Source organism: Lepisosteus oculatus, chromosome 3, assembly GCF_040954835.1.
Source record: "Lepisosteus oculatus isolate fLepOcu1 chromosome 3, fLepOcu1.hap2, whole genome shotgun sequence".
Lineage (NCBI taxonomy): Eukaryota > Metazoa > Chordata > Actinopteri > Semionotiformes > Lepisosteidae > Lepisosteus > Lepisosteus oculatus.
The window spans coordinates 53,205,371-53,219,166 of record NC_090698.1 but is presented as its reverse complement, the minus strand read 5'-3'; the positions used below and the strand labels follow the sequence as shown (position 1 = coordinate 53,219,166).

Genomic DNA, 13,796 nt, shown 5'->3' with positions numbered 1-13,796 from the left:
TGTAAAAACCTTTTCAGGCACTAGATGAAAATGTAAAACTCTTCTATTTAGCCCATGTTATGCTTTGTACAAATGTTGGGTATGTGTTAATTCAGATGACCTGTGCACTACTGAAATGTCTCTGATACAGCAGCATTTATCTCTAAAACTGAGATAACCTTTTAGTTTTTGTATATCCCTCAATAAATAGTAATGGTTCACCGTATGTAATTACAGTATATAGACCAGTTAACGAAATACAATTCCAAAGATTAAAGTATTTATCAGCTTTTGTCAAGTGTGGAAAATAAGCAGGCGCCGTCCTTCGGATGAGATGTAAAACCGAGGTCCTGACTCTCTGTGGTCATTAAAAATCCCAGGGCATTTTTCAAAACGTGTAGGGGTGTAACCCCGGCGTCCTGGCCAATTGGCCCTTACCAATCTCGGCCTCCTAATAATCCCCATCTATGAATTGGCTTCATTACTCTGCTCTTCTCCCCACTGAAAGCTGATGTGTGGTGAGCGTTCTGGCGCACTATGGCTGCCGTCGCATCATCCAGGTGGGGCTGCATGTTGATAGTGGTGGAGGGGAGTCCCCATTACCTGTAAAGCGCTTTGATTTGAGTGTCAGCAATGATTATTATTAATTGTAAAAGAGAGGAGGCCATTCAGCTGTAGGATTTATGTGAATTTAGTGGGACAACTTATTAATTTTAGCAGTAAACCAAGAGGGTACTCTTTTGGCTATTAATCGTCAGCAGCGCACACACATGGATTCAGTACACGAGATACATTTATTAATACATGAACTGTGCATATAAAACTTATAAAAGTCATCCTGGATACAGATGGCAGATCTTACTCTGAGGGTTATCAGAATGCAAGGTATATAATCATGAAGAGATGCAAAACACGAAGAGATACAAACAAGGAATATGCATTCAGTATACCATTCAGCTATACAGTTTCGTTAATCAGTCTCATGAATATGAATTCTACATTAGCTACTCATAAGTAAATGCGTTACTCATTCGAATTAAATTGATATTAACCCTTGTTGAGAAATCTAGAATATTGGGTTACTTATCCAGATATGGATTCGTGATTCCCAGGGCACAGACACAATAGACCAGCTCGCAGCTCTGTTGCGGCAGCATCCAATTGGCGCGATGTTGAGTTGGTGCTAGTCCTAGTGCAGTTCAGAGTTGCAGAAAAAAAAATAAAGGGGAGAGATTTCTCAGTGATGCAAGACGGTGTCTCTCTCGGGGACCTACTAGTAGTCCAGCTAAAAAGTCTCTATGCACAGAGGGTGACCACCTCAAGTCACTCTTTTGGGGGAAGAAACTTGGTTTGCTTCCTGCGTAGAGCTAGTGCTGAATAAAACCTATTCAGATTGTTGACAATAGTCCAAACGTATACTTTGGTGATCAAGCAAAGTGTCCGCGTTGGCGGCTAACAAATTTAATTCTTACATACAGATGCAGCCATTCAAAATGGGTGGGGTATACCCCGGTTTCGCGGTATACCCCGGTGGGCGTGTCTCATCAAAACGCAGTATCACGCGGTATATCGCATCATTTGACGTCATGCCGGAAAGTATCTGGAATCATCTTGTAAAACTGCCAGGAGGAGCCAATAAAGCTTAACCTCTCATGTACAGCATTTGAGCTTTTAAATTTAAACTGTGTATTACAGCATGTTAATCATCAGTCATTAAAAAGTTGGTATATTTTATGAAAGCAAGATTGCTCATTTGGACAAAAGTACACAACCTACCTTTATCAGAAATATTTATACATCAAAGCCTTTACCGAAGATATTACTAATAGTATTAATAATGAATGACTTTGGACAAGCTGTAAACTCAAAGTATTACGCTGGTCCACATTCTTTCTAACCATCATTTTAAACGAAAATACTTTTAGTTTTTTCTTTGACAAACAGGACATTAGCTAGCCAATACGATAAAGGAATTACTTTTTTTGCTAATTTCTTTAGCATATTTGTACAAGCACTTGGAATCTGTCCAAGTCCTACTTTGTCAGGCGTTTTCTTTTACTGCAACGGACATAAAAACTTCCTTGCTTTTAACAGAGCGTTTCATAATTTCATAATTGATTTTTCATAAAATCAAAGCTTTCTTTTCCGTATACTAGATATTATGGAGCCACTTCAGAAGGGTGTCAGCCAGTCAGATTCCAGGAATCAGTACTTTAAAGAAAAAATACACACCGGTATTCAATTTCTTCCTAAACATTTTAAGCTTCGAAGTCTTTAACTAACATATGAAATAACGTGTAAAAAAGTGGTTGTTTTAAGCTTTTCTGCTAATATAATATGGAATCGCATATCTAAAGAAATTAATAATGATATGATTATATTCGTGTACTGTGACATTTCTTTGAAAAAATGATTAAATATTTTTTCACTACCGACCAATGCACCACGAGTGCCCCTGTCGGTCATTTTGGCCAGCCAATCACTTACCACGGTGCCTTGCGGTGGCTTTCCCGTACCGCTGGTTTGTACTGTGTATTTTGAATGGCTGCATCTGTACGGGGATTCCCCGGGCCGACGATTTGCTGAAACAAGGTTCCAGTCCCTGTACAGACAACACTGTCCATCACAATTGTCTCATGTGAAAATGGCCGGAGAAGTTCTGAGCTCTGCAGTGTATTTTCATCCAGGACAAAGACAGGTGAGGCATTTGAGACCCATGTGGGGTTACCACGCCCTGCAGGTTCCTGATTGGTTGGTCAAGGCGAGAGATGAGTAACAATGGCCTCTGACATCTTGGACTGCAATCCAGATGTTCTTAAGAATCTCACAGACAGATAGGCGCCAGCAATGGCCATTGATCTTGATATCTAGGCATGGCTGGACACATCCCCATTTGGGAGCTGCTCCTTATCTATAGGTCTTATCTATATATGCAGTATTGCATGCATAATATGTTTACATTTAATTTGCTTCTTCAGTATTTGCTTATCCCACTACTTTGGTATAATCTAGAGACATGAATAGTTTTTTTTACCTGTACCAGAATCTATATCATAGATATAAATTTAGAAGAGTCCTGTGGTACTGCGGCACTGTATTTTCTGTTTTCTGTTCAACCATTAATTTTCAGTTTAAACACTCGTGTTGCCTTGAATACATTCTGAGAAGAAATTGTTTGAAGAACTTTTATCAAAAGAATTCTGAAAATCTAAATACACCTTACTATGTGCTCTGTATGTATCCGTTACTGTTTCTTGTTAAAAAAACTTTATTTTAAACAAATTAGACAGTAACTATATACCACATGCTCTGTGTATACCCATCCTTTTTATATCCACATTGACTGTTTCTTAGGATATAATTTCTATATAGGTGAGTTTAATTATTTCCTCTCTATTTTTCCAGAGGTTCACCTACATGGAAATACATTCCTAGGAAATAGTCAACATGACATTTTAGTTGTATAATGTTTTATAATAGCACAGTTTTCAGGATTCTATCAAGTAAATAGTAAATCCCTGAAACTCAGAACATAAAAAGGAATATTCAGAAATGAGAATAGCCTACTATTTTGATGTTTATTTGGGAAAAAACACAAATGGAGTTTAGGCCTTATGAGGCTTCAAAATAGGTCAGTGTGACCCAGAATGGCTTGTCGCTCAGAAATTACAGTCTAACCATTTCTTCCATGGGCAGAGCTGTATGGCAATTTTCATTATAACCAAAAGGGTTGAGGTCAACTCGAAATTGATTTCACTCAAAATGGCCTAATTATTATTAATTAACATTTTTGCTTAATTTTTGTCACAACAGTTTTTTGTAATTTTCTTTGATCAGGGTATTTAACACCCACACATATTTATACTGTATACTGTATGTGTTGGTGTCAATTACTTGCTTATAACTGAAGAAATGTTAGAACTTAGAAGGCTGTGTACTGTTACATGCATTTTTTTAAATCAAAGGGTTTAATCATAAAATCTTTTTTTCTAACATAAAGGGCCATTCGTGCTCAGTTCAGGCTACTTGCTGCTGTTTTGACTGGTTGTAACCAATCCTGAGATGAGCAAAACATAGTATTCTGTAAATGATTGAGACGTTTTACAGACAACCCAAAAGACACAGCCAGTGCAACAGTGGAGTTCCTAAATAACAAAAAGGTAAATGTCCTCGAGAGGCCTCAGAGCCCTGACCTTAATCAAATTGAAAAGCTGTGGAATGACTTGAAGGTTGCAGTCCATCAGTGGTCCCCTCATAATTTGACTAGGCTTGAATAGTTCTGTAAGAAGGAATAGCCCAACATTGGAAAATATTTTACATTGGTAAGTTCTCCAACCCATTTTTCAAAATTTTTATTTTGTAATAACTTTTCAAAATGTTTGAACATTTGTTTTTCACTTCGAGGTTGTATGTTACAATGTGTAAATAAAGGCAAAATAAATTCTGGTTTGATGTGTCTTGATTTCAGCCTGTTAGGCCACAAAATGTGTTACTTTGAAAAGGGGTGTGTAGACTTTCTATAGGCTGTGTTTGTGAACAAATCAAAATAACAATGCCTCTTTTCTCTGGTTTTACTTTACGAAGCCCTCAGAAGGAAGCAGTCTTGCAAGTACAGTCATCATTACCTGAAGGCTTTAATCATGTAAACGAACAAAATTAAAAAAAGTTCCTTCAATTCTTGCTTCATGTAAATCGTGATATAATTTTCGAAAGCGGTAGGTATGAACTTAATTGTTCTGAAAAGCCTCATAGGCATCTTGTGTAATTTCTTTTCATTTGAATTGTAATTTATCTAAAATGGCAAAAGTGAATACAGTACATTGAAATATCCGTGAAGTATGTAATAAATGGTTTGCCAAGGATATTAATGATAATCTTAGTAACATGCAACCCATCATACACTTGTTTGAAGTCTTATTTGAGTTGAAGAATAAAGGCATAGTTTCCATGGAAATGCATTCAGAATTTACAGTTAAATGGACATGAATATCCTTTAGTTATCTTTGCAATGTTTTTTAAGCTGCTTTTCAAATTGGAGGTTGCTTTGAAAATAGTCTCTTTACATACAGTAGTTTCATGATTCATTGTTAATTTTTTTTAATTATTTAAAGTCACAGATTCATTAGATATGGTCAATTAACGGTGTTGGATATTAAAGTGATCCACATTTTAACCACAAAAAAGTGTTTCTTAAAATACCTCTGTCACCATGCTGACTGCACATTAATAATTATGGCAATGTAATTGGTTTAGACAAAGTTTTCGTGGTGTATGAAGTTTGACAGATTACTTCATTGTGGGCATGGAAGTAGATGATTTAGCATCACATTTCTAGCCTGAACATAACGTAACTGGTGTTCATGTATAATTTACTAATTTTTAAGAATGCTTATTTGTTTTCTGCTTAAAAAAGTACATATTTTAACCAACTATCCCATTTTGTAGTTAGTAGCTATTCATCCAAGGATTTTGATCATCTGTTTTTTAAAAGAATCTAGAACTTTAGCTTAAGCAAAACGGCAGGGTTTCTTTGTTAACACGTTTACATTAATTTTCATAATGAAGTCTACTGGATGAAGCTGTTAGAAAATGTAGATCAGTTTTTTTTCAAAATATTAAGATAAATTGTTTGGCATGATTTTTTTTTTGTTTGTTTCTTTGAAGAATTAGGATGCCACCCTTGGAAATACTTGTCTGATAGGACTGATGTGCATTTGAACATTTTCTGCCACATTTGGGTTTGGTTTGGATAGTATCCCTTTTATTGATGTTTGAGATCCATAATATCATGTTTCTGTTCCTTGGTTCTACTAACTTTAAACTGATGGAAAATAATCCTGTTGTGCCCTTTACCATTTTAAAGGCCTCAATCAAATCTATAGTTTCTCATCTCATCTAATACCTGCAGAAGCTGAAAAGATTAAATTAATTACAAGATGCCTTTGAGGCTTTCTAGTAAACTAATCAGTGCATTTTAATAATCTACTCCTTGGCTCTCTGTCTTATTAGGGGAGGGGAGTATGGGAGAAAGATGCTGTCACAATATAAATAGTTGTTGTAAAGATTCTGGAAATATCGTTATGGCTGTTGTAAATGGGCATGTGGTTATGGGAGCTAAATTACAGCACAACGGTAAAAACTACACTGCACTGGTTTTAGTGTGCACCTTCAGGACCTTTTCATAACACTTTTTCTGAAGCCTGGAAAAGAGGTCCTCTCTGGACTGCAAGTGTCCGTAGCATTTAAATTTTCAGTTTTGTAATGTGAAGTAAACCATTTTTCAAACAAGGGTCAAACAAACTTTTAAAATGAAAGTATGCTGCCAGGATACATATATTTAACTGAAAACGTCTGCTATTCCATGTGAACTAGATGGATATCTGAAAGCAGAAGAGCATTAATTCTTCATTGGATCGTGCATTTCTTTAGTAATGAATCATTCCAGCTATCCCGATTTTCAGCCTCATGTAGATATGAAGATGGTATGCCACATTTATGAAAGTCTGTGTTTTCTGTATGTGTTACTTTCTGCATTTCATGAAAAGAATCCTTCACTGAGAATGTCCAAGGACAGTTTTTTTAGTTATCAAGGAATGTAAAACAAACTGAAATGTGAAAATATATTTTTAAACCTTACATGGGGTCACTCAGGTTTCACTTAAAACTTTTCTCCCTAAATGGATTGTTGTTGTTTCATTACAGATGATAAAATAGTAGATGGCGAATTTCATTTCATTATAATTTTGCCATCAAGCACTTTGCGATTTAAAATGGAGTAATACAGAGAGCTGGCTGACCTACTGACACCAGCTTAACAACAATCAGGATCTGAAGCAATTTTACTTGGGTTTACTAATGAAATATGCTAAGAACACAGTTTGTGCTTGCTGTATATCGTTCAAATAAATCATTCTTTGCCTGCTTTATATTAGGCTGGTTCCTTAAGTAAAAGGGAAATTAAAAAAAGAGATGGGATCTGTATAATCAAATTTCTTGACAGATTATTTTTTGTGGAACAAAATAATTCTATTTACACTGTTGGGAATTTGTGTACATGTATGTCATACTTCACAAAAGCAATACAAACTTATATTTTAAAAAGGTTGAATAAGCATACACAAATATTGTAAATATTTCAAACTCTTATTCACTTTGTAAGAGTTCATGTTTTTTGCACCCTTGTTTTCAGATCTGATCGGTTTATTTTGTTTTATTGGGGATTTTCACCTCAATACCACCTAGTTCAACGATGAAATGCAGGTGGGATTATGCATGCCAAAACTGAATTTGCAAAGATTAGGGTGAACTAGCAGAGAATCCTTTGCTGTTTGACTATATTAGTTTGCAAATATAGATGCAGTGATGTACTTGTCAATCAGTCTTTTTTTTAAAAAGTCTGCTATTGAAGAATTGGTGTTTGAATGTAGGAAGGGCTTGATTTAGTTAAAATAATACTAACAATATGCAGGACTCAATTCTTTTATTTAATTGTTTTTTAAATAGTTGTATGACAATTTTCAAAACTGTACACATCAGAATTTATACTGTTAGATTACTGCACCTTTTTAAAGCTTCATCTTGCTATAAATTGTGCACTTAGTAAGCAGTAAAGTTAAATTCATAAGAAACATCACTTTTAACTTCAACAGGTTCAGAATACTATTAAAATGAATGAAATATTTTTGAAGTAGTTGCCCTGGATTCTTATTGAAATATCAGGAATATTTCAGCTATATGCTGTGTTATAGCTGAATTGATCTTGCTGATTAACATTTGTCACCAACAGAGGGTTTGTAATGAAAATCATGGCTTGGCCTGTTATACAAACTACATTTCCAGGACATGCTTTGCATCAGGATGCACATGTCATTCTCTGGGAGTCCTTCCCATTTCTGTTGAAGAGCTTAGACAACTGTCTGTTCCCTGGGCAATGAGCCCAAGATGCCACATATCAGAATGGCTCATCTCACAAGTGTCCAATGGGTCTCAAGTCTTGCAGATGGGGAATTCACAGCATCACAGCCCCATTTTCAGCGCACAAGAAAACTGTTTTTTCATGATGCACATCCTGCTGGAATATTGTTGTATCTGGGTGAACCAACAGGAAAGATCCCAGGGCTTGATCAGTGCAGTGCCTTGCAGTTAGATTGCCATCACAAGTGGGGTTTGTAGTGACTAAAGCTCTCCTTTCTAGTCCGTCATACTGTGATGATGGGTCCATCTTGGAGAGTTGCACTGACTCATGATTTCCCAGATTGTGGCCTATCAATGATAAAATGTGTTTGGCTCTAGACTCTGATGGTGAGAGAGGGTGCATTATTTCAGTCAAGTTTCCAACAAACTGATTGGCCTGTAGGTGTTGTTCTCTTTATTAGCAGGGCATTTTGGTTCCTTCCAGTGTTTTTCTTTGTTTCACTGGGCTTAAAATACAACATGTTAAATCGCCTCTAAACCTGTGTTGATGCAACAGATAGTCACTTGAGTGCATCATGTTCAGTCATGAATGATCAATTAAAAATCAAATGACTCAATTTTAAGTAATATTTTATACCAGTATTATCATCATTTAGATTAATAAAAGATTTGTACATCTTATTTTTCTAATTATATGCTGTATGTATTAATATAGTGATGTGTTGATGATAGTTTTGATGCTCAGTAAATTATTTTCTCTAGTAAATTAAAAAATAACAGCTGACAGACTGTCAAAACTCAGAGTCTGAGTTTTGAGTGCAGGAGAAGGGGTGCTCAAAGGTAGGGGAAGAATTACGTTTTTAAGCTTAATACAGAAGAAAGCTATGTATCGTATAATCATGGACACTCCTTTATGATTACTGGTATAGCCTACTGTACATCTTACTAAAAGAGTATAATAGTTGTATAATGTAAGATGCTGCAGTTATTTTTTAAATCGATAGGTGAGGTATGCAATTTCACATTTAGTAAGGCATTTCCCATACGTTAGTGTTCAGAACATTAATTTTTCCTGGAATGCTATTTGTATGATGTTACCTATGTTGCAGTTATGTTGAATATCTGAATTATTAAATGCAAACCTGTATTCCCTATGTCCTTCTGTGTTCTTGTATGATAAAAATGTATCAATAGAAAGTAATCATCATTACTTTTACGCCAGTCATCTATAATTGTGATTACACTGTAGTAATGTGACAGATACAGTTCTTTTAAGTTTGACCCTGCCAATAAGTATTTTACCTTAGGAGTACTCTAATATATCAGCACTGATTAAAGGGATGATGGGTGTAGAAGCTGTGCAATTACAGAGAAAAACTGGTGCATGCCAAGATTTGTCATTGTGCTTTCAATACTGTCCTGAAAGGATCATTTTTTTAATGGGCCTATTAGGGAAGTTGAGTTACAGAACAGTTCACTCAAGTATTTATGCTTGGCCATGCTTAGTGATTATGCTGAATCAGTGCCAGTTAAATGAAGTTGATCACTGATAATTTGTTTCTAGGCTGTGCCACTTAGAAAGCTGTTAACTTACAGGGTTTCTTCATTTTTCAATTTTTAAAAAGTTAAACTTTGTTTTACCCTAAATTGTCTATGATAAACTATGGGAAAACGTTTACAATTTAATTGTCTCTTACATTTCACAGATATATGACTGTAAAAGCATTCAGTTATATGTCATGTAATCATTTTCTTTTTAATACGTTTAGTCCTGGAAAGGGTGCAGCAAAACCAGAGAAGCCACTGTCTTTTCAGTGAATCTCATAATTAGGATCTAGCTGTGTGAAGGGAACAATCCATAATAATTTCCTGTTTAATTTCACTGCAAACCAACAACCAAAGTCCCCCTTGCTGAGCTTTTCTTACATTTTATCTTGCTTCATAATTTACTTTCTTCGCAGAAAAGATGTGCTTTGAGTGAATATCTTTTTCATGTGCAAGGTCAGCTCTCTGGGACCACGATGTACTGAGCCTCCCTGCAAGTTTTGTTTGAACGACCAAGGACAGCTTTTCAATAAACTAGATACACCCAGACTCCTATGCTTTTTTTGTGCAATCAGATAATTCAGAATAATTGTGCGTACATTAAGCTTCTCCTTTGCTGTATCATTTTCTATGAACTCTAGGAAATGACTGCTAATTATGTTATTTTGTGGAAGGTATAAGCCATTAGTTTAATGCACAGTGTTCTGTTTTGAAATGGCACACCAGTCTATTTAAAGAAGCTGCCTTACAAAAGTGTTCAATTATGCACTTGGGCTGTATAACCTCAACTCAGTTTTTATAACTTAACAGTTTTTGTTTCTCAAGTTATGAAGGGATAACCTTCGGGATAAATTGTTCTGTTTCTCCTTTATTGTTAGACATGTTTTACTTGATTCCTAGTTAAGATTGTAACATTATTTCTTTTAGGTTTAAAATTGTTTTTTCCCTAGATTGCTTTTAGCATTGCAGTACAGCTGTGAACCTCCAGAGGTCTGTACCGGCACTCAGTTTCTACTAATTTGAAAATAATTCAATATATCTGGTAAACTGCCTCAGTAAAAATACCCACCTAATTCACCGAATTACTAGGAATGATTATAGCCATGGAATAAATGAAGTACCTCACATAAAGCTTAGAAATGGATGAACCAGTTACACCAAAATATTTCTTCAAGCTGCTGTACACAAACGTAGTCGCGTAGTGTGCTGTACACAGATTTATTACTATACATATTATGCACTGTCTGTACTTTCCATTTGGACTGTAATCAAAAGACTGTAGACCAACAGTACACAAAAAACATGAAAACACAATCTAAAAACATCTAAAAACACATCTGCATCTAAAAACAAAAACAAAAGGAAGGGCCTCATGTTCTTGGTTTTAAATGCACTTCCACATAATTGCCATTTGTTTCCTTTGATTTGTATTTCACTGTTGATTCTGAGGAAATCTATTGGGTTGTACATTGTATTACATTAGTCATTATAGTGACTGGTGAGCAGGAGGGGCTGGTTTTACTTTTACTCTTGAATATGTCAAGACCAGCAGTTTGCAACAACATGCAACCATGCAATACTTTCACAAAGTTCACAATGTTGTGCTTATTTCAGTATTCGTAACATTTGACAGTTTCATCAATTATTTTTTTTTCCAGGATTTAATAATCGGTCTGAGAAATTGGGACTGCAGTTTCCCTTTAAGACTAAGAATATATTTGAAGTTCAAGTAGGTAGCTGTGTCAACATGTGTAGGTTGCAAAGGAAAAAGTAAAGGTTTATTCCATGCTGTAAAAAGAAGAAAAGAAACTCAACATTTCGGCTGTGGAGCCTCCTTCAGGTGTAAGAGAAGAGAGGAAAATCTGCAGTTGATGTAGCATGTAGGTTTTGACTTCACATTTCTCTTCACCCCTCTTGACTTCACACCACCTCAGTGTCCATTCTGCTTTTCTCCTGCTCCCACCCCCTCTCCAATTCTCGGCTTTTGTTCTCCCATGCTTTATCTACTGTCAGTTTTCCTCTATCCTTCACACCTGAAGAAGGCTCCACAGCTGAAACATTGTGTTTCTTTTCTTCTTTTTTCAGCATGGAATAGACCTTTATTTGTTACTAAGAATATATTTGTATTCTTTTCTAGAGAATGAATATTTTAATATATAATATATTATATAACAGTGTTATTTTGTAACTGTATTCAGACAATATTCTAGAGAGTTATAATATATAGTTATAACTCCATAGTAGGCCTCTCTGACTATGAGTGTCAATTTACTTCTAACGCTACACTTTCCATCACTAAAAACTACATTTTTTTAACCATTTCTCAAAATATCACAAATGCAATTGATCTTCACTTTCCTCTTAACACATTTCTTTTTACTATTTCGTAATAAAAAAAGCATAATTCCGACAACAACACTTCAGACTGAAACCGCACAACGGAGGTATTATAAATATTTTGACCAGCAAAATCAAAACACAACACTGTGTACATCACAACAAATAGGACAACTTAATCTTTTCAGCAGTGTATCCAGATACAACAGCATAAAGTTAATTATTTCTGAAGGTACAGTTGCAAGAAAAGTTTGTGAACCCTTTGGAATTACCTAGATTTCTGCATTAATTACTAGTAAAAATGTGGTCTGATCTTCATCAAAGTCACAATAATAGACCAACACAATCTGCTTAAACTAAGACACACAAACAATTGTATTTCTTCACTGTCATTCACAGTCTAGGTTGGAAAAAGTATGTGAACCTCTAGGATAATGACTTCTCCAAAAGCTAATTGGAGTCAGGTGTTCCAATCAGTGAGATGAGATTGGAGGTGTGGGTTGGAGGTGCCCTGCCCTATAAAAAAGGCAAACAAAGGTTTGTTACTGACAGAGTCTGCTCTTCTCAAGAAAGAGCTGTTCATGTGAACCATGCCCTGATGAAAAGAAATATCAAAGGACCTTAGAAGAAGAATTGTAGAGATGTATAAAGCTGGAAAAGGCTACAAAAGCATTGGCCTGGGCATTCATCAATCCACAGACAAATTGTCAGCAAATGGAGGAAATTCAGTACGGTTGCTACTCTCCCTAGGAGTGGGTGTCCTGCAAAGATCACGGCAAGAGTGTTCATGTGTCCACTATAAGAAAAACACTGAACAGGAATGGTGTTAATGGAAGGACACCATAGAAGAAACCACTGCTCTCCAAGAAAAACATTGCTGCACATCTCAAGTTTGCAAAAGACCACCTGGGTGGTCTTCTGGGACAATGTTCTGTGGACGGATGAGACAAAAGTTGAATTCTTTGGCAGAAACGTGCAATGCTATGTTTGGAGGAAAAAAATCACTGCACACCAAAACTTCATCCCAACCGTGAAGCTTGGTGGAGGGGGCATCATGGTTTAGTGGTGCTTTGCTGCCTCAGGGCCTAGACTGCTTGCTAATATAGAGGGAACAATGAATTCAAAATTGTATCAATAAATTTTACAGGAGAATGTCACCTGAAGCTTAAAAGTTGGTTGATACAACAAGACAATGACCCGAAAGACAGGAGTAAATCAACAACAGAATGGCTTAAACAGAAGAAAATTCATCTTCTGGAATGGCCAAGTCAGAGTCCAGAACTCAACCCAATTGAGATGCTGTGGCATGACCAGAAGAGAGCTGTTCACGCAAGGAATCCCAGAAATATCAATGGACTGAAACACTTTTGTAAGGAGGAATGGTCTAAAATTCCTCCTAACCATTGTGCAAGTCTCATCAGCAGCTACAGACAACGTTTGGTAGAGGTTATTGTTGCTAAAGAAGGTTCTACCAGTTACTAAATACAAGGGTTCACATTCTTTTTCCAGATGATTGTGGACTATAGGAAACACCAGGGAGGAGATCACACACCTATCTACAGTATATCAATGGGACTGCAGTGGAGAGGGTCAGCAGTTTAGGTTCCTGGGAGTTAACATCACGGAGCACTTAACCTGGACCCACCACACAAACAGCACGGCAGCGGGTATTCTTTCTTCACAGGCTAAAGACGTTTGGCATGCCAATACATATCCAGGCCAACTTCTACAGGTGCACTGTTGAGAGCATCCTCACTGGTTGCATCACTGCCTGGTATGGGAACTGCTCCGCATGGGATCGCAAAGTACTGCAGAGGGTGGTGAAGTCAGCACAGTTCATTACCGTCTGTGAGCTACCAAACATCCAGGATATCTACTCAGCTAGAAGTCTTAAGAAGTCCAGGTCCATTCTCAAGTACCCCACCCATCCCAGTCACAAACTGTTTTCCCCCCTACCATCTGGTGAATGGTACCGAAGCATTCGGTCAAAGTCCAACAGATTACGGAACAGCTTCAACTTC

General features: G+C 36.4%; 1 protein-coding gene across 2 annotated transcripts in view; it reads left to right on the top strand.

Moving 5' to 3' along the window:
• Positions 1 to 13,796, top strand: part of hsd17b4 (hydroxysteroid (17-beta) dehydrogenase 4) — a 90,842-nt gene that overhangs the window by 14,774 nt on the left and 62,272 nt on the right. The window lies entirely within an intron of this gene.